Raw genomic sequence first — 23,155 nt, 5'->3', positions numbered from 1 at the left:
GGAGGCGGAGGTTGAGGTGAGCCAAGATCACACCATTGCACTCCAGCCTGGGTAACAAGATTGAAACTCTGTCTCAAAAAAAAAAAAAAAAAAAGACATTATTTTATATGACTGATTTGCTGAATATACAGCCTCTTGCAACAATAGCTTAGTGGACCCAACTCTATCCTCTGAACGGACCAATTTTATGATTCTCCTAAAAAGTTTTGAGTTGGATATAGTTTCTTGTTGCTTCTTTCTGTGATCTGAGACTTAAGAATGAATCCCTGGGAACCAGCAATTGGAACCAGACCTCCCCAGGATCAAAGAGGACAGGAGTGGGAGAAAGGACACGGGACACGACTCACACCATCTCCAGCACTGCGCCGTATGCTTGACCTCAGAGCATCCAGGCACTCAAGGTCACATGTGCAGCCATGTCTATATCCTGCATCTCAAGTGCCTGCAGCTGTGACAACTAGCAGGATATGGGAGAGAGGAGGCATGTAGTGGAGGAATGAGTCAGTCCCCAAAATTACATGAACATTTCTGAAATTTCAATACCAAGGGTTAACTTCTAAAACACAAGTGTATAAACAGAAGCCATATAGCTAGCCATGAACTGAAATGCATGTACAATACAGTGAAGGAGCTCCTGTGCATGCAAAACCACACACATCTCATTCATCTCTCATTTTAACATAATTCGTTGTCTTGCTGGGTATGCAAGTGAGTGGTGGAGAAAGTGGTGCATCTGCAAGGCTGGCTGGGGCGAAGGATTTCAATGCTTCCAAAAGACGTGGGCTACAGAACTTTATTCCTCACTGAAGGGGATTCTCCCTTCTCAGCCAAGATGGTCCCATTTAAATCACTTTTTGAATTTCCTTTCAAGCTTTGATTGTGCAAATTCTAGTTTTTTGAGTTATTCCTTGGATTCTTCTTTTTCTACTATGTCTTCATGAATAATTCTTGAATCCATGTTTATATCCAGCACAAGACTTCTTTCCTGTAGAGGTGTCGTTGAGTTGTGAGTTTCAAAGATCTGATCATACTATTTAAAAACAATAGCCTTGGGAGTCCAGATGTCAGCTTCTCAGATCCATTTTCACAGTCTGATGGTGTCTGCTAGCAATTACCAGTGCCTGATCCAGAAGCAGTCTATTGCACCTCAGCTTGGAGGAAGAAGTGAAGGTACATACAGTCTGGGAAAAAAAGAAAGAAAGAGAAAGGAAGGAAAAGGCAGGCAGGCAGGCAGGCAGGCAGGAAGGAAGGAGAGAGAAAGGTGATAGGTTTGTATGTGCTGGGTTGGATTTGTGTACTGTGTTCCCCAGGCAATTCTAATCCAGACTGCATTCCCCTCAATGTCTCTAAAGCTGTCACATTTTAAAATGCTTGCTGTAGAATTTTCTTTTTCTTCTTTCTTTTTTTGAGATGGAGTCTCACTCTGTCGCCCAGGCTGGAATGCAGTGGCATGATTTCAGCTCACTGCAACCTCCACCCCCAGGGTTCAAGTGATTCTCCTGCCTCAGCCTCCCGAGTAGCTGGGATTACAGGTACCTGCCACCGCACCCAGCTAATTTTTGTAATTTTTTTAGTAGAGACAGGGTTTCACCATCTTGGCCAGGCTGGTCCTGAACTTGTGGCCTCGTGATCCACCTGTCTCGGGCTCCCAAAGTGTTAGGATTATAGGCATGAGCCACCGCACCCAGCCCAAAGAATTTTCTCAAATGAATTTTTAAGTTGTTTCATATCAAAAAGGTCAACATCTTCACTTGGTCCTTTACTCATCTGAAAAGCATCCCAAACTTTCTTGTGCTGATGAAATTCAGTATCAACCACATGTCTCAAAGGGCTGCGTCATAGGAATTTGTGTGCTTCTCCTCACACAGCAGAACCAAGTGCTGAGTGAGAGAGTGCTTTCTCTGCTGGAAATTTACCGTCTGCAGTTAATTTTTAGACAAAAATTCCAAGGCTTTTCGGATTGTTGTCATTTCTGTCATGGGGATTTTCTTTCTCTCTCTTTCTCTCTTTCTTTCTTTCCCTCCCTCCCTTCCCTTCCCCTTTCTTTCTTCCTTCCTTCCTTCCTTCCTTCCTTCCTTCCTTCCTTCCTTCCTTCCTTCCTTCCTTCCTCCCTTCCCTCCCTCCCTCCCTCCCTCCCTCCCTCCCTCCTCCTCCCTCCTTCCCTCCTTCCCTCCTTCCCTCCTTCCCTCCCTCCTTCCCTCCTTCCCTCCTTCCCTCCTTCCCTCCTTCCCTCCTTCCCTCCTTCCTTCCTTCCTTCCTTCCTTCCTTCCTTCCTTCCTTCCTTCCTTCCTTCCTTCCTTCCTTCTTTCACAGGGTCTTGTTCTGTCACTCAGGCTGCAGTGCAGTGGTGCGCTCTCAGCTCCCTGCAACCTCGACCTTCTGGACTCAATCGATCCTCTCACCTCAGCCTTCTGAGTAGCTGGGTCTACAGCATGTGCCACCATGCCTGGCTAATTTCATTTTTTGTAGAGATGGAGTCTCACTATGTTGCCCAGGCTGGCCTTGAACTCCTGGGCTCAAACAATCTTCCTGCCTTGGCCTCCCAAAGTGCTGGGATTACAGGAGTGAGCCATGGCACCCGGCCATGAGGACATTTGGGATGATCCTCTTAAACTCAGCAACAGTCTCATCCATCTCTCTGTCATGGCCCACATCTTCAGCCACCTCTCTCCTCCTGTGTGCTTTCTTTGTCCTATAATAAATTGTTTACCCCTTAAACCTGGTAGAGGGGATTCTGTAGTCTATAACCCCCACCAATGCATTTCTATCTAGCTGTTAGGAAAACCTTGACTGGGCACGGTAGCTCACACCTGTAATCCCAGCACTTTGGGAGGCCGAGGCGGGCAGATCACTTGAGGCCAGGAGTTCGAGACCAGCCTGACCAACATGGTGAAACCTTGTCTCTACTAAAAATACAAAAAAATTGAGTCGGCTGTGGTGGCGTGTGTCTGTAAGCCCAGCTACTTGGGAGGCTGAGGCAGGAGAATTGCTTGAACCTGGGAGGTGGAAGTTGTAGTGAACTGAGATCACACCATTGCACTCCCGCCTGGGCGACAGAGTGAGACTCTGTCTCAAAAAAAAAAAAAAAAAAAAAGAAAAGAAAGGAAAGCTCCCAACTAAACACTCAACACCTGCTCATAACAGGAGACACAGGGGAGGTGGTCCAGGGTGGGCAAGTCAGCCGTTCAGCAGCAACCTGAAGAAGCCAATTCCTTCCACCTTCTACTCGTTGTTCTGTGGCTTCTTCCCCTTTGCAGTCTGGAGCTGCATTCCATTTCTAGTCTTCCAGCATCACTACTTTTCCCTGTGGTGCTCAACAGGCCGTACAGGGCAGCTCTAATGTTGGCCAAGAATGGAACTGATGTGGTCAGGAGACACAAATCCATTCAGAGGAGGAAGGTTCTCCTTGGAAGCAGAATCTCCCTTTTTATATCCCTGAAAAACATCCAGGAGAGCAGGAAGCCAAAGGCTTTCTCCTTTTCTGTGGCATGCCAGCGCCCGCTTTGGCTATGAATAGCAGGTCTCTCTCCCTTCACCACTGCGTTTGGATGAGACTCAGAGGCTGCTTTTGCTGTCATCTATTTGGCTTACTCGGTAAGTTTCTGTGATTTGAGGCTTGTCACCACTTGTAAAGTTTTCGCTTGATAGTGTATTGTTTGTCCAGCTTTGGTTAAGGCCGCTTAAAACCCCGACTGTTGGAGACTTTGTGTGTGGGTTTCCCATTTCATCATCATGGTGTTTTGTTGCAAAGTCAGGTTTGCATCTTGGAGAGCTTTCTGGTTCCTCTTCCTGAGTTTTGTGCCCAGTTCTGTTGATGGTTCCATCATAAATTTTGTGGATGGAATCTTCTAGTTGCTTCTGGACTTTTCTGTTCTTTTGCTTTGCCTGCGCAGGGAGAGAGGGAGGAGTCCAACATTAAATGAGCCCTATTTTTACTCAATGTCTCTTTCTCTCTGACCACTCTATGTAAAATGTAATCATAACTCCTCCTTCCTGACCGGCACTTCTAGTCCTCTTTATCCTATTTTTCCTTTCGCCATAGCACTTGTCACCCTTTCTTGTGCCATCTCTGCCTCAAGCTCTGAAATATAAAGTCCTCAATGGGAAATACCTTTATCTCTTTTGTTCACTGAGGTATTCTAATTGCTCAGAATGGTACCTGACACATATTAGGTGCCCAATAAATACTTTGTGAATAAATGAGTGAATAAATACTCAGGATTTTTAACAAAAGCCACCAAAGAAAACCTGCTTAACTTATTCAGGAAGTGGAAATCTTGGGTGGGATTAATTCCTTATGAGACCTGAGAGAAGTGCAAGTGATAGTTTGTGTGTGTGTTCATTGTGCATTTTTATTGATATAAGACAGAAGCACTGGGAAGCACACACGTCATGAGGATGCAGGTCCTTTGCTGGCTTGTTTATTTCAGGGGTGGTTAGGCATTGTCACCCTGGGTGGAGGGGTCAGCGATGAGCCCTCTGAGGCCATCCTGTGACATCCCAGGGGCACCTCCTAGTGTTTGTCATTCCTGACACCCCAGCGCCAGTGTCCTTGGCCTTGGAGACCTCAAGGTCTGCTGGTTTCCCCACCTCCCTGGCTGTCCCTTTCTAGTCTTTTCCCACCTCCTGACCAGACACTGAACGTCCTTGGGGCTGGTCTCCTTCATTTCTTGCTATATTCTCTCTCTCGCTCTTTTTTTTTTTTTTTCCCGGGGTCTCGCTCTGTCACGCAGGCTGGAGTGCAGTGGCGTGATCTCGGCTCACTGCAACCTCCGCCTCCTAGGGTCAAGCGAGTCTCCTGGCTCAGCCTCCCAAGTAATTGGGATTACAGGTACGAGCCACCACGCCTGGCTAATTTTTGTATTTTTTAGTGTAGACGGGATTTCGCCATATTGGTCAGGGTGGTCTTCAACTCCTGAACTCAAGTGATCCTCCCGCCTCAGCCTCCCAAAGTGTTAGGATTACAGACGTGAGCCACCCGTGCCCGACCACTATATTCTCTTTCTTTTTTTTTTTTGGGACGGAGTCTCACTCTGTCGCCCGGGCTGGAGTGCAGTGGCCGGTTCTCAGCTCACTGCAAGCTCCGCCTCCCGGGTTTACGCCATTCTCCTGCCTCAGCCTCCGAGTAGCTGGGACTGCAGGCGCCCGCCACCTCGCCCGGCTAGTTTTTTGTATTTTTTAGTAGAGATAGGGTTTCACCGTGTTAGCCAGGATGGTCTCGATCTCCTGACCTCGTGATCCGCCCGTCTAGGCCTCCCAAAGTGCTGGGATTACAGGCTTGAGCCACCGCACCCGGCCGCTATATTCTCTTTCTATTCAATTTCATTCTTCCCTGTGCCTCTGCTTACCGTGGGGCACCCACTTGCAGAGGATGCCTGATTCCATGCCCTGGCTCCTTCCTTGGTGGTCTCATGCATCTCAAACTCAATATGCCCAATGCTGTGCTCAGACCTTCCAGCTCAAATGCGCCCTGTCTCAGACATGCTGCAACCATCCTCCTGGGAGTCGACACCTCCCCACTGTGTCCCCTCACATCCAGTCTCTCAGCATGTTCCCTTGATCCTAACTTCTAAAGAGTCCTTGAAACTGCTCACTTCTACCTCCCGTGTGGCCACCAGACCCAGGCCCTACCACTTTTTGCTGAGGTAACCTCAGTAGAATTTACACTGGTCTCCCTTCATTCTCTCACACACACGACAAACCATTCTCTACCCCAAGGCTGGTGTGGTTTTTGAAAAGCTCAAATTTGATTGTGCCTTTAATGAGTTCCCATTGCTCTGAGGTCAGTGTGGCATCTTTCATGGAGAAGGTCATGGCCAGCCCCCTTCCCCTTCTCTTCCTATCTTCCGGCCAACATGACCTACTGTCCAGTGGTCATGAGATGAGTCCCTCATACCCAAGGCTTTTCCAGATGCTTTTACTCTGCTGGAACACTCTTCTTGCCTTACATCGCTAGCAAAGATCTGCATGTTCATCAAGTACCTCTTAAATGTGACCTCTCCAGGGAAGCCTCCTCCACTCCCATTGCCCATTGCCCTGGCTCAGTCAGACCACTCTATGTCCTCCTTGTTGGTGCTCTCTCCTCTTGTCGTTAAATCGCTCCATGTTTAATGTCTGTATCCTCCACCTGACTGTGTGCTCTACAAGGGCAGGGTCTATGCTGGCTTGGATGTTATACTGCTGAATCTACAGGGCGAAGCATAGGAGGTGCTCAATAAACTCTGAATAGATTCTGAATAGATGTTTCACTGAGGGTAATACTGAGGAGTGGGGTTGTTCTCAATCCTTACTGTAGACTCCAAATGCCAGTACTGTTGGGCGTTGCTTCCTCTGAAACACTCCTTGAAGCTCCGAGTGTCCTTTGGATGGTTTTACCCAACTCCACTCACGCCTCCATCCTTTGCTGCCTCTCCAAAAACCTGCCTTCCTTGTGACTCTCAGGCCATCAGCTGCAGTGACTGAGAGTGTGTGCCTCTTGGCTGTCATACTCGCCTCTCACTGTCCTTTCTCTCGCACGGGAGTTTATCATCTACTCTTCTCATTTCCTTGCCTTCATCTCTGCAGCACCAATAAATGATCAATTTGACCCGAACTTCAGAAAGAAGCCATTCCTGAATTTTGGCAGAAGCACGATGAGTAGAAAGTGACCAAGGAGACTGACTTCTGATCACGTCTCTATTGTGGCATGCCTTCATGAGCTCCCATTGTTCTTGGGGTTAAGGCCTTTACTGTACGTTACAAGGGGTTGGAATCACTCTGGGGAAATGACCGAAACTCCCTGAGCTTTGTTTCCTCAAGAGGAATGTGAGGGGGGTTGGATTAGATTCCACCCACAACCATTTCCGTCTCTTACATTTCCGGAATTTGTCCCAGAATCATAGAAGCAAACCTTGTTCAGAGAGGCCATATCCAGCTTTGCAAAATTAAAAAAAAAAAAAAAAAAAAAAAACTCACTGTGCTGGTGAGATGGGCCTCAGTCCTGGTCACATTTCTCTCTTCCCTCCAGATACCTGTGCTTCCTCCCTCTCCTGCTTCTCCGGAACATAAACAGCCCCGTGAAGGTTGAGGATGTTCCTTCTCCCCACTCCCAACCTGTCACCCCAACTTCCAGATTTCTTTAAAAGTCAAAGAAAAGGAATTTTCAGGAAGGAGATCATGTCTAAGAGCTTTTTATTAGTCTCATCTTCCAATTTCCTGTAGACTCAAGCTTCTTTCTTTCTGTCGTGCGGGGCTTAATATCCAGTGGCTGTTTGACAACAGCACCAGGAAATGGAATTTCCATCCTGATTCTGCCTGGAACCTTGGGCAAAGTGCCCAAACCTTCTGCCTCGCTCTCCTCCTGAGAGTAGCAATCCCCACCCTACAGGCTTCTGGGGCGAGCAACAGAGACCTAATATGAAAATGGAACCAGAGAGCTCTGAGATGGATGTAAAGTGCTCAATAAATGTATGCAGATATTGTTTATTAATTTCTGCCATAGGCAGATTGCAGCCCCCAGGCAAACTCTGAGTAGAAGGATCCTATAAAAACAAGCCGCCTGCTTCTCTCTCTCTTTTTTTTTTTTTTGAGATGGAGTCTCACTCTGTTGCCCAGGCTGGAGTACAGTGGTGCGATCTCGGCTCACTGCAAGCTCTGCCTCCCGAGTTCACGCCATTCTCCTGCCTCAGCCTCCCGAGTAGCTGGGACTACAGGCATGCACCACCACGCCTGGCTAATATTTTTGTATTTTTAGTACAGATAGCGTTTCACTGTGTTAGCCAGGATGGTCTTGATCTCTTGACCTCGTGATCTGCCCGCCTCGGCGTCCCAAAGTACTGGGATTACAAGCGTGAGCCACTGTGCCCGGCCGCCTCCTGCTTCTCTCTTGAAGCCTGGGTTCTGCTCTGGTGTCTCCCCAGCTCATTGCTGGTGGACTGCACACTGGGCCCCATCTCAGCCAGGTTGGCCACATGAGGAGGAGTCAGTGTGGCACTGCTTCCTGCCAGACCGAGGCTGCCCTTCTTATAATAAGGAGGTGAGCCTCTCTCAGGGAAGGTTCTTCTCCTAAATTTCAGGGAGGGATTCTAAACAGGATGCCACTGATTTTTTAAAAAATGAACCTATCAAGACATGCATTTTCGTGGGTGTAATCCTGTTTGAAGTGGTCACATTTGGGGTTTTTATGTACTTGCACCTATCACTGGTGAAACTTCTGTGAATGGGCTTCAGAACATGAATAGCCTCAGTGGTGGCAGAGTCTCATGATTTAAAGTTACCTTATAGTTGAGAAATGGCCCCGCAGCGTAGGTGATGGCGTAGTCCCCACTTGCCATTCTGTCTGGAACCTGGAAGGTGGTCAATGCATATTCACTGAAATGAACCAAGAAATGAGACTGTGGCTTTAAGGTAGAGGATATTCATTTACTTGTGAAGCTTCCAAACAAGATCTTCCAAATGGTTAAGAGAACACTTGGGTGTCTTTATGATGGTGTGTTTGCTTTGAAAAATAAACACGAAAGAGAACCATTATGTTATAGCTCCGCTTTCTAGCGAGTATTCCATCAAGGCATCGTATCCCTCTGTGTAGCAGTGGAAAGGCATTTAACCCATTGATTGAACCTCTCTGTGCCTCAGTTTCCTCATCTCTAAAATAATAATAGAACCTAGCTCATGTAACTGTTAAGGAGGATCGAAGGAGGTAAAATGTTGTGACAAAAGTTGCAGAACACAGTGGAGTGTCTTTCATTCATTCCCAAGTCTGAACTCACGTGCAGAATAATGCCACAGTCTATGGCCCTGTGTCCGGAAATGCCCTTCCTCCAGGCCCTTTTGGAGCAAGAGCTCCAAGGGGCTGTTCCCTCAAACAATAGCCTAGGTGATTGGAGCCCTTGGCTAGGGAGCACAGACCTAGAGGTCGGTTCCAGTGTGGGACAGTTGGTCATATTTCCCAGTCACCCTCTGCCATGCAAAGTGGGTGAGCCAGTGGCTCTGGCCAGTTCATTGGCAGGTGGCAAAGCCTTGTCCAGTCTTTGGCATTGGGTGTGTGATACCTTCTGTGTCCAGTAGGTGGCACAAGTTGCCCATCGCTGCCGCCAGCTTTGCTCCATTGGGTGCTTTCTCAGAAGGGGAAGATCTATTTCTAATCCAGTCCTGGCTTTATGGCAATGCTTAATCACATGGCAGGGAACATGCAATAACTACTGGTATTTCTGTAAACATGCATGCTAAGAAGCAGCTGCCAGTTGGAGATGAGGATGGAGGGAACACTCACTGAGAGGTCTCCCGAGGACAATCTAAAAAAGGAAAACCCTGAGGGTTTTAAAATTGTAGAGCCAGTTAACCTTTGTGACTCATGGAGAGAAACGTTTAGAACCCAGAAGGACAATGAGAATACATCCTGTGGATTGTAACCTGGTCCAAGGTCCACCCTGCCCCCTCTACCTTCCTTCAGCTGTGAAGTTTAGGAAGGAGAGACAAGATCACCTTGCACGGAGCCAGCTTATCCACCTCGCGACCCCCAGCAGGGCCAGGCTGCACCTTCTGGGCTGTTTGCTTATTTTTTTACTCTTTTGTCCTGGCAAGTTGCCTGCTTCTTGGATTTGTCGTTTCCCTGGAGGAACGTTTATTTGAATCTCATTCTACCATTAATAAAATTGGCACCAGATAAATACGAAGCGGATGAAGAGACACATCACGGCAAAACAAAAAGTGGAATGTGGTCAACAATGGGGTGATGAGGATTTTAATACATGTGGACACTTTTTAAATAAAAAATTTTCATTGTAGTAAAATACACATAACATAAAATTTACCATCGTAGCCATTTCTAAGTGTACAGTTCAGTGGTGTCAAATATGTTCACACTGTTGGGCAGCTAATCTCCAGGACTCTTCATCTTGTAAAACAGAAACTCTCTACCCGTTATACAACAACTCCCTATTCTTCTCTTCCCCAACCACTGACAGCCACCATTCTACTTCCTGTCTCTATGAATTTGACTACTCTAGTGTCAATGAAAATAATCAAACTCTGTAAGATATTTGAAGAGATTTATTCTGAGCCAAATATGAGTGACCATGGCCCCTGACACAGCCCTCAGGAAGTCCTGAGAACATGTGCCCAAGGTGTTTGGGGGCGCAGCTTGGTTTTATACATTTTAGAGAGGCATGAAACATCAATCAGATACATTTAAGAAATACATTGGTTTGGTCCAGAAAGACGGGACAACTCAAGGCTGGGTTGGGTGGGGAGTGGGGCTTCCAGCGTATAGGTAGATTAAACAATTTTCTGGTTTACAATTGGTTTAGTTTATCTAAAGACCTGGGATCAACGGAAAGAAATGTCTGGGTTAAGATAAAGGATTATGGAGACCTGAGTTTTTGTTTTGCAGAGGAAGCCTTCAGGTGGTAAGCTTCAGAGGGAACAGGCTGCAAAAGTTCCTTATCAGACTTAAAGTCTGTGTTGACGTCAATGCTGGAGAGGTATCATGAGGCTTGTCTGAACCCTGCTTTCCATCATGGCCTGAAACAGTTTCTCAGGTTAAATTTTAAAAGAGCCCTGGCTGAGAAGGAAGCCCTTTCAGATGACTGCGGGGGCATGGGGGGATGCTTAGAATTTTATTTTTTGTTTACACTAGGCACCTCATATAAGTGGAATCACACTATTTTGTCTTTTAGTGACTGGGATATTTCAGCATAATGTCCACAGAGTCCATCCATGTTGTAGCATGTGTCAGAATTTCCTTCCTGTTTAAGCTGAATAATATTCTATTGCATGTGTGATGGTTAATTTTGCATATCAACTTGACTGGGCTAAGAGGTGTCCAGATAGCTGGTACAACATTATCTTTGGGTTTGTCCGTGAGGGCGTCTCCAGAAGAGATGAGCATTTGAATCAGTAGGCTGAGTAAAGAAGGTCCGCCTTTGCCAGTGGGTGGGCATCAACCAATCTGTTGAGGGCCCAAGTAGAATAAAAAAAGGCAGAGGAAGGGCGAATCCTCTCTTTCTCTTCTTAGCTGGAGTATCCATCTTCTCCTGCCCTGGGGTATTGGAGCTCCTGGTTCTTGGGTTTTCTGACTCAGGGACTCATCACCCTTAGCCCTCCAGGTTCCCAGGCCTTCAGCTGAGTAGTGGTCACTCCAGTGGCTCCCCTGGTTCCCAGGCCTTCAGATTCAGCCTGAACGACACCACGGCTTTCCTAGTTTTCCAGCTTGCAGATGGCACAGGGTGGGCCCCTTTGGCCTCCTTAATTGGATGAGTCAATGCCTGCAATAAATCTCCTCTTATGTATCTGTATATATTCTACTGGTTTTGTTTTTCTGGAGAACCCCTGGCTAATAGCGTATGTACATATCACATCTTGTTTATCCACTCGTTCACCAACGGACACTCCGGCTGCTGCCTTCTGGCCATTGTGCATAATACTGCCATGAACATGTTGTAAAATGCCTCTTCAAGACCCTGCTTCCAATTCCTTTGGGTATATGCCCAGAAGTTGAATTGTTTGTTCATACAGAAATTATTGTTAATTTTTTGTGTGGAACAGCCATACTGTTTTCCATGGTGGTTGCATCATTTTGCATGCCCGTCAGCAGCGCACAAGGGTTCCCATTTGTCTGCATCCTTGGGAACATTTGTTATTTTCTGTTTTTCTTTTTTCTTGATGGTGGCCATCCTAATGAGTGTGAGATGGTGTGTGGACACTTTAAGTTTGCTCTTTCTAGGACTTCTTCTGGAGCGGGCAAGGCTCCCTGATCCCTTCCTATGAAAGTGGTGTTACTGTAAAGATGGCATTTTCCTGCTGGTCACGGTGGCATGCACCTGGAATCCCAGCTACTCGGGAGACTGAGGCAGAAAGATTGCTTGAGTTGAGGAGTTTGAGGCTGCAGTGCACTATGATTGCTCCTGGAAATAGTCTCTGCACTGGAGCCTGGGTGACATAGTGAGACCTTGTCTCAAAACAAACAAGCAAACAAACAAACCCACCCAGACATTTCCCCTTCTGCCCTCCCCTCAGAGCTCTGCCTAGAGAGCCTGCTGAGTGTGGGTACTTCTGGGTTGGTCTCTCCACCCTGGGAACCCACTTGAGAGTGACTTTATTTGGAACAATCTTCAGTCACAGGAATCTTCTGGGATGTCACCAGACCATTGTTTTGAAGAGTACACAGCCTCAAACCCTCTGTGGACAGAAGCAAGGCAAGCTGATTTATTAACCACACTGTGTCACCCTTTTGCCCTAGAGGTTAGATGGTCCCAGGAGACCCCCTCCCCAAGACGCTCCTCAGAGTGGGGGTAGGAGAGTGGGAAGTTCTAGATCCTCAGCCTGGCCTTCAAATATTCCATTAGATTGCCAGGGTCATGGCACACCCACGTTTATCCAAAGGGGACAGGGGTCTTCAGAAATGTCTGCCCACAGTATCCTTTGGTTACCTCGAACACATTCTCTTGAAGCTGTTTAACTGCCATACATGGTTGTGGGCTGACCTTTTATTCCCAGATTCACGTATTTAAACAAAACAAAACAAAACTCTCGAGTATCTCTGAAGAGAGAGGTTATATGGCAGATGCAAGTCAGTGAAAGGCAGAGATCTGAGAATGATGGGGAGAGAGACACAGGGCTCACGGTGTGACAAGCTTCTTGGTGAGTGGTCAAGTGCGTAATGGCCAGGTAGGTGGGTGGTGGGATGTGCTCAGGCAGATCTGCGTCTGAGTCCCAGACTGGTCACTAATTTGCTCTGTGTCCTTGGGCAAGCTCCTTCCCTTCTCTGTGCCTCAGCTTCCTCATATACTAAATGACAGTAGTGAGAGCTAGCTCAGAGCTGTCGGGAGGTTTAAATGAGTGGATGATGTAAGTAGAAGTGTCTGGAGTAGCATAGGTGCTCTTTAGTGTTCACCCACTGCTGTGGTTTGAGTGTGTCCAAAGTTCATATTGGAAACCTAATTGGACAACGCCAAAAGTATTGGGATGGGGGACCTTCAGGAGGTGATTACGTCATGAGGGCTCTGCCGTTGTGAATGGATTAATGGTGTTACCTCGGGAGTGGGTTAATCATTGAGGGAGTGGTTTCCTGATTAATGGATAAATTCAGTCCCCTTTCTGTATTGTTCCCTCCTGCTATTTTGTCCTTCCACCTTCCCCCATGGGATGACACAGCAAGAAAGTCCTTGCCAGATGCAGTCTCCTTAACCTTGGGCTTCCCAGCCTTCAGAGCTGTAAGAAATAATTTTTTTTTGTTGTTTTTTTCTTTTTAAAATAGACCACCAGTATGTGGTATTCTGTTATAGGCTAAGATACTTTGTTTCTCCACTAGCCACTTGCTCAGTACAAGTTGAGAGAAGAATGCTGTGAAACTCAAGTTAGGTAGAGAGGAGAAGGTTAGGGCAAGTGAGCAGGCAGGGCTTGTCTTTCACCCACCTGCATTTAGCCAACAGCCAACAGTGGCAGCTGCTGGACTGGTGGACATGTTCCCTGCCACGGAGAGAGGGGGGTGGTCCAGCTGCAAGACTCTGGTTATGGGATCCCTTCCTCTCCCTGGCAAAGGGATAAGTCCCACACAGTAGCTGCCATGGTGATTCTGACTCCAGAGGGCTCATCTTTGCAAGTGAAGGCCCTACCCAGATTTTTTTTTTTTTCGAAATGGAGTCTCGCTCTGTTGCCCAGGCTGCAGCACAGTGGCGTGATCTTGGCTCACTGCAACCTCTACCTGCCAGGTTCAAGTGATTCCCCTGCCTCAGCCTCCCGAGTAGCTGGGACTACAGGTGCCCACCACCATGCCCGGCTGATTTTTGTATTTTTAGTAGAGACGAGGTTTCCCCATGTTGTCCAGGCTGGTCTGGAACTCCTGACCTTAGGTGATCTGCCTGCCTCAGCCTCCCAAAGTCCTCGGATTACAGGCCTGAGCCACTGTGCCCGACTTCCTGCCCAGATTTCTTTTCTTTTCTTTCTTTCTTTCTTTTTTTTTTTAGAGTGGAGTTTCGCTTTTGTTGCTCAGGGTGGAGTACAATGGCGCGATCTCGGCTCACTGCAAGCTCTGCCTCCTGGGTTCAAGCAATTCTCCAGCCTCGGCCTCCCGAGTAGCTGGGATTACAAGTGCCTGCCACCACGCCCTGCTGATTTTTTGTATTTTTAGTAGAGACAGGGTTTCACTGTTTGGCCAGGCTGGTCTTGAACTCCAGACTTCAGGTGATCCACCTGCCTCGGCCTCCCAAAGTGCTGGGATTACAGGCGTGAACCACCATGCCCAGCCGAGATTTCTATTTTATTCTTGCACTCAACCAACAGCCCTGGCTGCCCAGAGGCAGGTACAACTTATTCAAGAGCAGGAGAATTCCAATTTTATTAAATTGGAATTTATTTTTATTGAAATTTACTGAAATTTATAAATTTATTAATTTTATTAAAAAGTCACATAATTAACTGAGTATCATAAGCTTTGAGAAGTTTGTTGGTTAATAAAGATGAATGGGCTATTTGAGGTAATGGCTTTTTTTTTGAGATGGAGTCTTGCTCAGTTGTCCCAGGCTGGAGTGCAGTGGCCAGATCTCAGCTCACTGCAAGCTCCGCCTCCCGGGTTTACGCCATTCTCCTGCCTCAGCCTCCCGAGTAGCTGGGACTACAGGCGCCTGCCACCTTGCCCGGCTAGTTTTTGTATGTTTTAGTAGAGACAGGGTTTCATTGTGTTAGCCAGGATGGTCTCGATCTCCCGACCTCGTGATCCCCCCTTCTCGGCCTCCCAAAGTGCTGGGATTACAGGCTTGAGCCACCGCACCCGGCCGAGGTAATGGCTTTTGATTAAATGGAAGCTAATAACTTTGGTAAGGTTGTCCAAGTAGTAATCTTGGCTAACAGTTTGAGGTTTTGTTCAATAATCTTGGCTAACAATCCGTAGCTTACCTTTCACTGATTTCATAGCATTCATTCTTTACAACATGCAGAACACCCACTTTACAGATAGGAAAAACGGAGGCTGAGGCTAAGGGCACAGGAAGGCTGTTGGGGGATTGCAGTCCACAGCAGCTCTGGGGGTGTCAAGGGCATATTCCTTTTAATCATGGCTTCCCACACAACATGCATCCCTAATTCTGTTCAGTTGGCCCCTGACTAAAGCTCAGCTTTAGGGCAGGAGATTGAAAATACTTCATCTGCAGGTGTGGGCTGCAGGGAAGACTGGCAGATGTAAAATCCTCCTTTGATGCCATGTAGAGAGAGGACAGACTGCATGCAGACCTGGCTCTGCTACTCACGGCCTATACAACCCTGCACATTTTATCCCAGAGTTTAAATCTTTTCCCTTCTCACAGCTCTTCTTCTGTTAATGGACCTAGAGCAGGACATAATCGTCTGTTCTTATGGAGGGGCTAAGGAACAAGAAAAATGATAAGGAGCAAAAAGTGGGGCCAGGTCATTTGACAAGGAACCCTGGGAAACGCAAAAGTTGTATATTCTTTGCTGAGTTGGAGCGTTAGTGACCTTTGTCTATTTTCCTATGAATTTACAGGAGTTGCAAAGGCCTGGTACCTCCCTGTGGCTTTTAAAACCAGGTATGTGGGCAATGCTTAGCAGAGACTGAGGGCCATGGCCAGGGTGCCCTGCAGCCCTTTGGTGCCGGGCAGCTGCAGCCTTTAATTTGGGGGCTATTGTGGTATTGTTGGTGTTATTCAGAGTTTGGGCTTCAAGAGAACCTGTGATGATTTCTTTGTTATTTCACAGAAATTGGTCCAAATGGTTGGCATGTAATGTGGTGGCACTGGTTCTCCTGTGTTTGCCCAATACCTTGCCAGGCGAACCAGGCAGTGGATGGGTGTGTGGTCAGCGTGGTGACCTGCAAACACCACTGTCCACACCTCATGTTCTTGCTCAAGAATTTTCCCAGGCTCCGTGCATGTGTAAATTTGCAAAAATAACAAAGCCGACCTTCCTTGTTTGTCCTCTAAATGAGAAGAAGCTTTGTGGTTTGTTTTCGAGTGAATTCTGATCCTGTGGAATCTGGCCAGACCTTACAGGGATGAAGGGTCTCTGCACTCACATTTACCGTATTCCTGTCCCTCTGCCTCTCACCTTTGAATGTCTCCCTGGGACAGATGCTCCCAGCTACTACTCCTCGGATCCTTCGTGTGAGTTCTTGCAAATTTCTTTCCTTTTTCTTTTTTTTTTTCAGACTGAGTTTCGCTCCTCTTGCCCAGGCTGGAGTGCAATGGCACGATCTCGGCTCACTGCAACCTCCACCTCCCGGGTTTAAGCGATTCTCCTGCCTCAGTCTCCCGAGTAGCTGGGATTACAGGCATGCGCCGTGACCACACCCGGCTAATTTTGTATTTTTGTAGCGATGAAGGTTCTCCATGTTGGTCAGTCTGGTCTCGAACTCCCGACCTCAGGTGATCTGCCCTCCTCGGCCTCCCAAAGTGCTGGGATTATAGGTGTGAACCACCGCTCCTGGCCGATTTCTCGCAAATTTCTAAAGCTCACATAGACCTTCCTTTCACAGTCCAGGAACCCACAGGGTTGATCCTCAAGGCCTGTGCCACTCTCTGGAGCCCGTAACACCCTGCACTGTCTTTGCTTCACCTTGGAGTGATCACCTTGCCTCACCTCATTGTCTTTGGGGGCTTATGTTTTGTGGGTGATAGAGTGCATCATCTATGAGGTAAAATCTTTTATGTGTGTTTGCTTATTCCGGGATGCATGGGTGGCCAGGCTGTGCTCATTCTGACTCACTGAAGGGATGTTATCCTGCCAAGGACCAACCTGTTCTAGAAGGAACAGAACATTAGGGACTCCCTTCCAACCCCCTGTTCCAGGTAATCACAGCATTCTGCAGGAGCAAAGGTGCAGACTGAAAGTAAGGTAAAGGACAGGGCCGGGGCCTATACACGGATTTTTCAGAGTAAGGCAGTGGGCCCTTTTGAATATATTGAGATATAATTTACATAAGATAAAATTTATGGCTGGGCAAGGTGGCTCACACCTGTATTTCCAGCACTTTGGGAGGCCGAGGTGGGTGGATCACCTGAGGTCGGGAGTTCAAGACCAGCCCAACATGAAACCCCAACTATTAAAAATACAAAAATTAGCCAGGCATAGTGGTGCATGCCTGTAATCCCAGCTACTTGGGAGGCTGAGGCAGGAGAATTGCTTGAACCCGGGAGGCAGAGGTTGCAGTGAGCTGAGACCACGCCACTGTACTCCAGCCTGGGTGACAAGAGCGAGAGAAACTCTGTCTCAAAAAAAAAAAAAAAAAAAGAAAAAAAAGATAAAATTTACCTGTTTTAAGTGCACACAATGAATTTTGGTAACCGTATGCATTTGTATAACCACCCGACAATGAGATACATAACACTCCATCACCCCCAATAGTTCCCTTGAACCTCTTTGCAGTTGCTTGCCTCCCTTTGGCCTCAGCAACCAGTCTATAAGTCTAGTTTTGTCTTTCTAGTCTTTCATATAAATGGAATCAAGAAATGTGTACTCTTCTATGTCTGGCTTCTTGCATTCAGCATGTTTTGGAGCCTTGTCCATGTCACTGTGTGATTTCTCTTTATTACTGAGTAGTAATGCATGGTACAGAGGTAGCACAATTTTGTTTTTCATATCAGTCGGTGAATATTTGAGTTGTTTCCAGTTTTGGGCAACTAGGAATAAAGTTGCTGTAAACATTCATGTACAGGTCTTTGTGGGGAGTTCTATATTCACTTCTCTTTGATTCATATTCAGGAGTGGGTTTGCTAGGTCATAGGATAGACATATGTTAAAACTTTGTAAGATACTGCAAAACTGTTTTCCATTTTGAATACCATTTGTATTCAAAATCAACACTTTTAGCCTAGAGCATATAACTGGCCTTCCTGAAATCCATGGATATCTATCTGTGCAATGGTTTTAGAGATGTTTTATTGACTCCCACATGTAATTAAGTTACTTGGCTTTTAGGCAAAAGATGATACCATGCCTGTGGATGAGATGACGCGAGTTTTGAACTCTGGGTTTTGTAGAAGAGTTTGCATTGTCTTCCTCCTGATACAGCCGCCACGACGCATGTGAGTCAGGTCTCCTGCATGTCCTCTGAATCAGTTTTGCATATGTGCCTCTAATGGCAGTTTCGAGTTCATCCTGTGTTGAGATGATGCCTGAGGGCGAGAGGAAAAAGTATCTGTGGTTGTCAAATTGGGTGGAAAGTGATTAATCATGGAGACATTTACGGCATGCTGAACTGTTTCGTTTCTTGACCTTTATCCCACATGCATTAGGGGCAGGTGAGGTCAAGTTTAAATCCAGGATGACAAGTGTCTGAGGCTAAGGAAGGTTTCAGCTGAATAGTTGGCTTAGAGTCAATGGCTCTGTGTCTCACACCTGGTGAAAACCGACTCTCAATTTAAAGAAACAGCATGAGAGTGAACACTTGCTGACTTGGCCTTGGGCTAGAGCTTCTTGCAAGGGTTTTAGAACTGACACACCCTTTGGATGTGTTGGGGCATCCTGGTTTTTGGCAGTCCCTGAGTTACAAATCCTGGAATACGTTTGCCTACAGTGTTTCTGTACCATTGGAAGTGCATTATGATTGCTTCTCTCAGAGTCCTTTAACCTCTTCCTCAAGAGCCAGCTTTGTCAACTTGATATATCTCATGGCAAGCATGGACTCATGCCTGTGTGTCCAAGGTGGCTATACCATTTGTATTTAAGGGCCTCTATTTTTTCATTTAGAGAAGTGACTAGACACTAGAAAATGTCACAGAATAAATGCGTGGACTACAGCTTGTTTTCTGAAAAGGTCTGGGGATCCCGTGTTAGTATTGGAAGACCCTTTGAGGCCTTGTCCCCTCCATTCCAGCCTGGGGACAGAGCAAGACTCCATCTTAAAAAAAAAAAAAAAAATCCAGCTCTCAAAATCCCTACAAGAGAGCAGCCTGCAATATTACCTAATTTGTCTTTAATCTGGTACACCTAGGATAATCCCAGAGAACAGAATGGCTTACTGTACACACCCTGGATTACTCAGTAAAGAACATGATGGGAAACAGCAGTATTTTTCTCTTTTAAAATAAGTAGGCTTGGAGAGAGCTGGGAAACTGCGGGCTTTAGTTACAAAATGACTATAATTGTGAGAGATATATTTTCTTCCAATGTTGAAATGCATTGGACAGGATATATAACTTAGAAATAATTTACAGTTAGAGAAGGGCTCTTTCATCTGAGAGGGGGCGCGTCTCCTGGTTGGAAAGGATGGTCCCAGGGAATGAGGGATCAGGCCTCAGGTGAGCTTAGTCTTTTTCCCTTCCAACTTCAATGTGGCCAAACAGAGTGGAAAGTCATCACGTACAAGGACAAAGTCCGTGTTTTTTTTTTCTCACGAGAAGCAGGCAAGTGCTGCTTGAGAAGGTGAAGGCTCACCCGTGGCAGACTTGCTTTGAGCTGGCTGCAGACCAAAGGCCACACGGGGGCTTTGATCACTAAGGGTGGCACGATGGGTGGCCTTCTCCTTGCTCATGCAGCACTCATCAGCAAATTTCTACTGAATGCCCACTCTGTGCAGGATACTGTGCCAAGCACGAGGGATGCCAGGACCCGGAAGAAAGAGTCCTGTTAGAGAACCACAGCTGATAGCTGCCAGTCAGCAGTAAAGGTCCAAAGCTTGGCCTGGCCTAGGAGGAGGTACCACCGAGGGCTCTGTGGTGCAGGGTCTTGGACGGCATAGTGGGAGTGTGTCAGCGGAGTGGAGGGGTTGGGAGAGTGGGCCCAGATATGCAGGGGAATGGGTGGGCCAGGAGCCTTGGGCCTGGCCTGGCTGAAGGCTGTCTCCTGATGAAGCACTGGCAAGTGGGCTTGGGAAATCGTTTCCCATTTCCTTCAGAGGGATGACCAAACACGGCCCTGCAGAGATCAGCCCAAAGTGCTTGGACCCAGGGCAGCTGGGATGGTTCTTGAGGTGCGTGCATGAAGCCTTCTTTCAGACATATGCGCTAGAGGGCTCCAGCCTCCCCGCAAGCCCTCTTCCTCTCTCTCTCCTCACTGTTGAGGCAAGTGCTGTGTCTGCCTTAGATTCCTTCTGCAGGTTTCTATCTGTCTGCCAGCAGATGCCTCTATGTCTGTCAACTCTCAGAATGTCAGGCACATGCGCTACCCCCTGTGTGTGTGGGGTGTGTGTGTATGTGAACATGTCAGATACCCAAGGCAGGCTCTCCACTGTTCAGTGTATCTTCAGCCCAGGACCTGAAAGTGCAAATAGTCACCGCCTACATCCGTCTTCTTCTGCTTCTCCCTTAGGCATCCCCAACTCGACATACACCAGCCTCAACTCTTTATCCACATCCCTTTCCAACATGCTCTTCCTCCAGCCTCTACTGACCCCATCGCAGGAATAAGCCATTCCATTCTCCCAGTTACTCAGGGCGACGGCCTCGATGTCTTTTTCCTCTCACACCTGACACCTGACCTGTGGCAATCCTGTTGACTCTCTTTGAAATTCATCCAGAATCCAGCCCCTTGTCCCCACTCCAGCACTCACAGCCACAGTGCACCTGGTCTGGACCCTGGCCAGTGCTGCCCAGTAGGACCCCCTGCTTCTCCCCTTGCTCCACTCTGTGTGTTCTCTGTAGCCTTTAAGAACAAGTCAGGCCATTTCACTATACTGCTCAAAACCATCAAATCATTTCCCATTTCCTTCAGAATGCCATTCAAAGTCCTTTCCATCACAGCTCTGCGTGGCCTGTGGTGCGTCTGTATCCTCATCTCTGACTTAGTTTACTCCACCCCATTCTCCTCCTTCATCAGACTCCCGGGTGCTCCTTCACCAGCAGCGTGCACCTGCCCCAGGACCTTGGCACCAGCTGCTTTCCCTACCCAGAACACTTTCCTTCCCACATCTTCATGGCCAGCTCTTTCCTTCCCTCCAAGTCCCTTATCAGAAAGGCTTTTTCAGTCACTTTGAATAAAACAGAAACCTACCTTTCCATCGTTCTTGACCCCTTAACTAAACCTGCTTGAGTTTTTGTTGTTGTTTGCTTGTTTTCTACTTATTAAAAACTTCTGTGGGATTCCCCTTGTTTTTATGGAAATATGTAAGTGTAAAGAACTTCGTCTTATTTTCTGATTATCCCCAGGTCCTAGAACAGTGCTGGTATTTGGAAGCTGTTCAGTAAGTATTTACTGAATAAATGAAGTGCATTATGCTGTGATTCATTGTGTGTTTGGAGGTGTTTGGAGGGACTGGCATGGGAGGATTGGATTTTATGGTGGCAATAGTGACATGGCATGATAAAGGCATAGAGTAGAGAGGCGGCCACAGAAATGCAAAGGAAGGATGACTGAGGGAGAGGCCTCTAGCTCGGTTGTTGCAGGACAGGGATGCTTGCCTGGCAAGGCTTTGGATGACTCATTATAAGAGCGGTCCTCCAGACTCAGGATCTGCTTTAACCATAGGTTTTCAGATTCCTCCTGGGGTCCAGTCAACTCCCATGCCAATCCCTTGTTCCATGATCCCAGGCCCTGCCCCAATTCCTTAACACTCATTCTAGAACCCTAACCCAAACAGCTAAACCTGAGGTTGCAGGCTGACCTTTAGAGAAAAAGTTGAACTTTCTCTTTAAAGCTAAGTGGGAAAAAAACAATGATGGATAAAATGTAAAGATGTACAAAGGTACCAGTTTGTATCTGGGTGTTCGAATTTCTTTAAATTTTGCTCTCAGTGGTACATGGCCATTTGAAATGAGTAATTTAATATTCTGCTTAGTTTTAAATACGTAGATCATTTCACGGCACTACATAGTAAATCTGTGCTTTGCTTGTCTGCATGTGTTTAGGTTCACATCAGTTTTGGTCATGAAGCTATAGCTCAGGCATTTATCATGGACTTCCTAGAAGCTGCCTTGCCAGCAAGGAGCCTAAGAGGTGTTTGGAAAAATTATCCAAAACTTGGAAATAAGGAAAGAGGATGACTCTATGTCCTTTAAAGTCCAGATCACAGCATTGCCTATTAGATCCACTCAAGGATTATTTAAATCTCAAGGGGAATGTAGCTTTGCTTCACATACTGTTTGCTAGTAATTGGCTGCCTGTCAACTTGTGGGAGATAAACTGGATACAATTTTGTCCAGTACAGATGCAAATGATTTCCTTCCTTCCCTTCCCTTTCCCTCCCTGCCGGCCGCCCTGCCCGCAACCAGGGAGCGCGCGGGGCGGGGGAGGGCAGGGGCGCTTGCGGGGCGTGAGGGGCGGGCAGGGCGCGAGGGAGCGACAGAGCTGACGGGCGGGCGGGCTGGCTTTTCTTTCTTTCTTTCTTTCTTTCTTTCTTTTCTTTCTTTCTTTCTTTTTTCTTTTTTCTTTCCTTTCTTTCTTTCTTTTCCCTCCTTCCTTCCTTCCTTCCTCTTCCTTTCCTTCCTTCCTTCCTTCCTTCCTCTTTCTTCCTCCCTTCTTTCTCTCTCCTTCCTCCCTCCCTCCCTCTCTTTCTTTCTCTCCTTCCTTTCTTTCTCTCTCCCTCTTCCTTTCTTTCTTCCTTTCTTCCTTTCTTACTTTTTCCTCTCTCTCTTTCTCTTTCTTTCTTTCTCTTTCCTTCCTTTCCTCTCTCCTCTCCCCTCCCTTCCCCTCCTCCCCTCCCCTCCCCTCCCCTCCCCTTCCTTCCTTCCGTCCTTCCTTCCTTCCTTCCTTCCTTCCTTCCTTCCTTCCTTCCTTCCTTCCTTCCTTCCTTCTTTCCTTCCTTCTTTCTCTCTCCTTCCTCCCTCCCTCCCTCTCTTTGTTTCTCTCCTTCCTATCTTTCTTTCTCTCTCCCTCTTCCTTTCTTTCTTCCTTCCTTTCTTTCTTTCTCTTTCTTTCTTTCTCTCTCTCTCTCTCCCCTTCCTTCCTTCCTTCCTTTTTTTTTTTTTTTTTTTTGAGATGGAGTCTTGCTCTGTCGCCCAGGCTGGAGTGCGTGGCCGCTATCTTCGGCTCACTGCAAGCTCCGCCTCCCGGGTTCACGCCATTCTCCTGCCTCAGCCTCCCAGTAGCTGGGACCACAGGCACCCGCCACCTCGCCCGGCTAGTTTTTTGTATTTTCTAGTAGAGACGGGGTTTCACCGTGTTAGCCAGGATGGTCTCGATCTCCTGACCTCGGGATCCGCCCGTCTCGGCCTCCCAAAGTGCTGGGATTAAGGCTTGAGCCACACCGCGCCCGGCCCCTCCCTCCCTCCCTCCCTCCTCCCTTCCCTCCCTC

The 23,155-nt window shown here is 47.3% G+C and overlaps 1 pseudogene; it reads right to left on the bottom strand.

The window, feature by feature from the left end:
- Window positions 1-659: 659 nt before the first annotated feature.
- Window positions 660-2,634, bottom strand: LOC104680400 (annotated as a pseudogene).
- Window positions 2,635-23,155: the final 20,521 nt, after the last annotated feature.

The sequence above is a fragment of the Rhinopithecus roxellana genome, chromosome 17 (assembly GCF_007565055.1).
Source record: "Rhinopithecus roxellana isolate Shanxi Qingling chromosome 17, ASM756505v1, whole genome shotgun sequence".
NCBI lineage: Eukaryota > Metazoa > Chordata > Mammalia > Primates > Cercopithecidae > Rhinopithecus > Rhinopithecus roxellana.
Note: the sequence above shows the minus strand (reverse complement) of the source record. Positions and strands in the feature narration are given on the sequence as shown.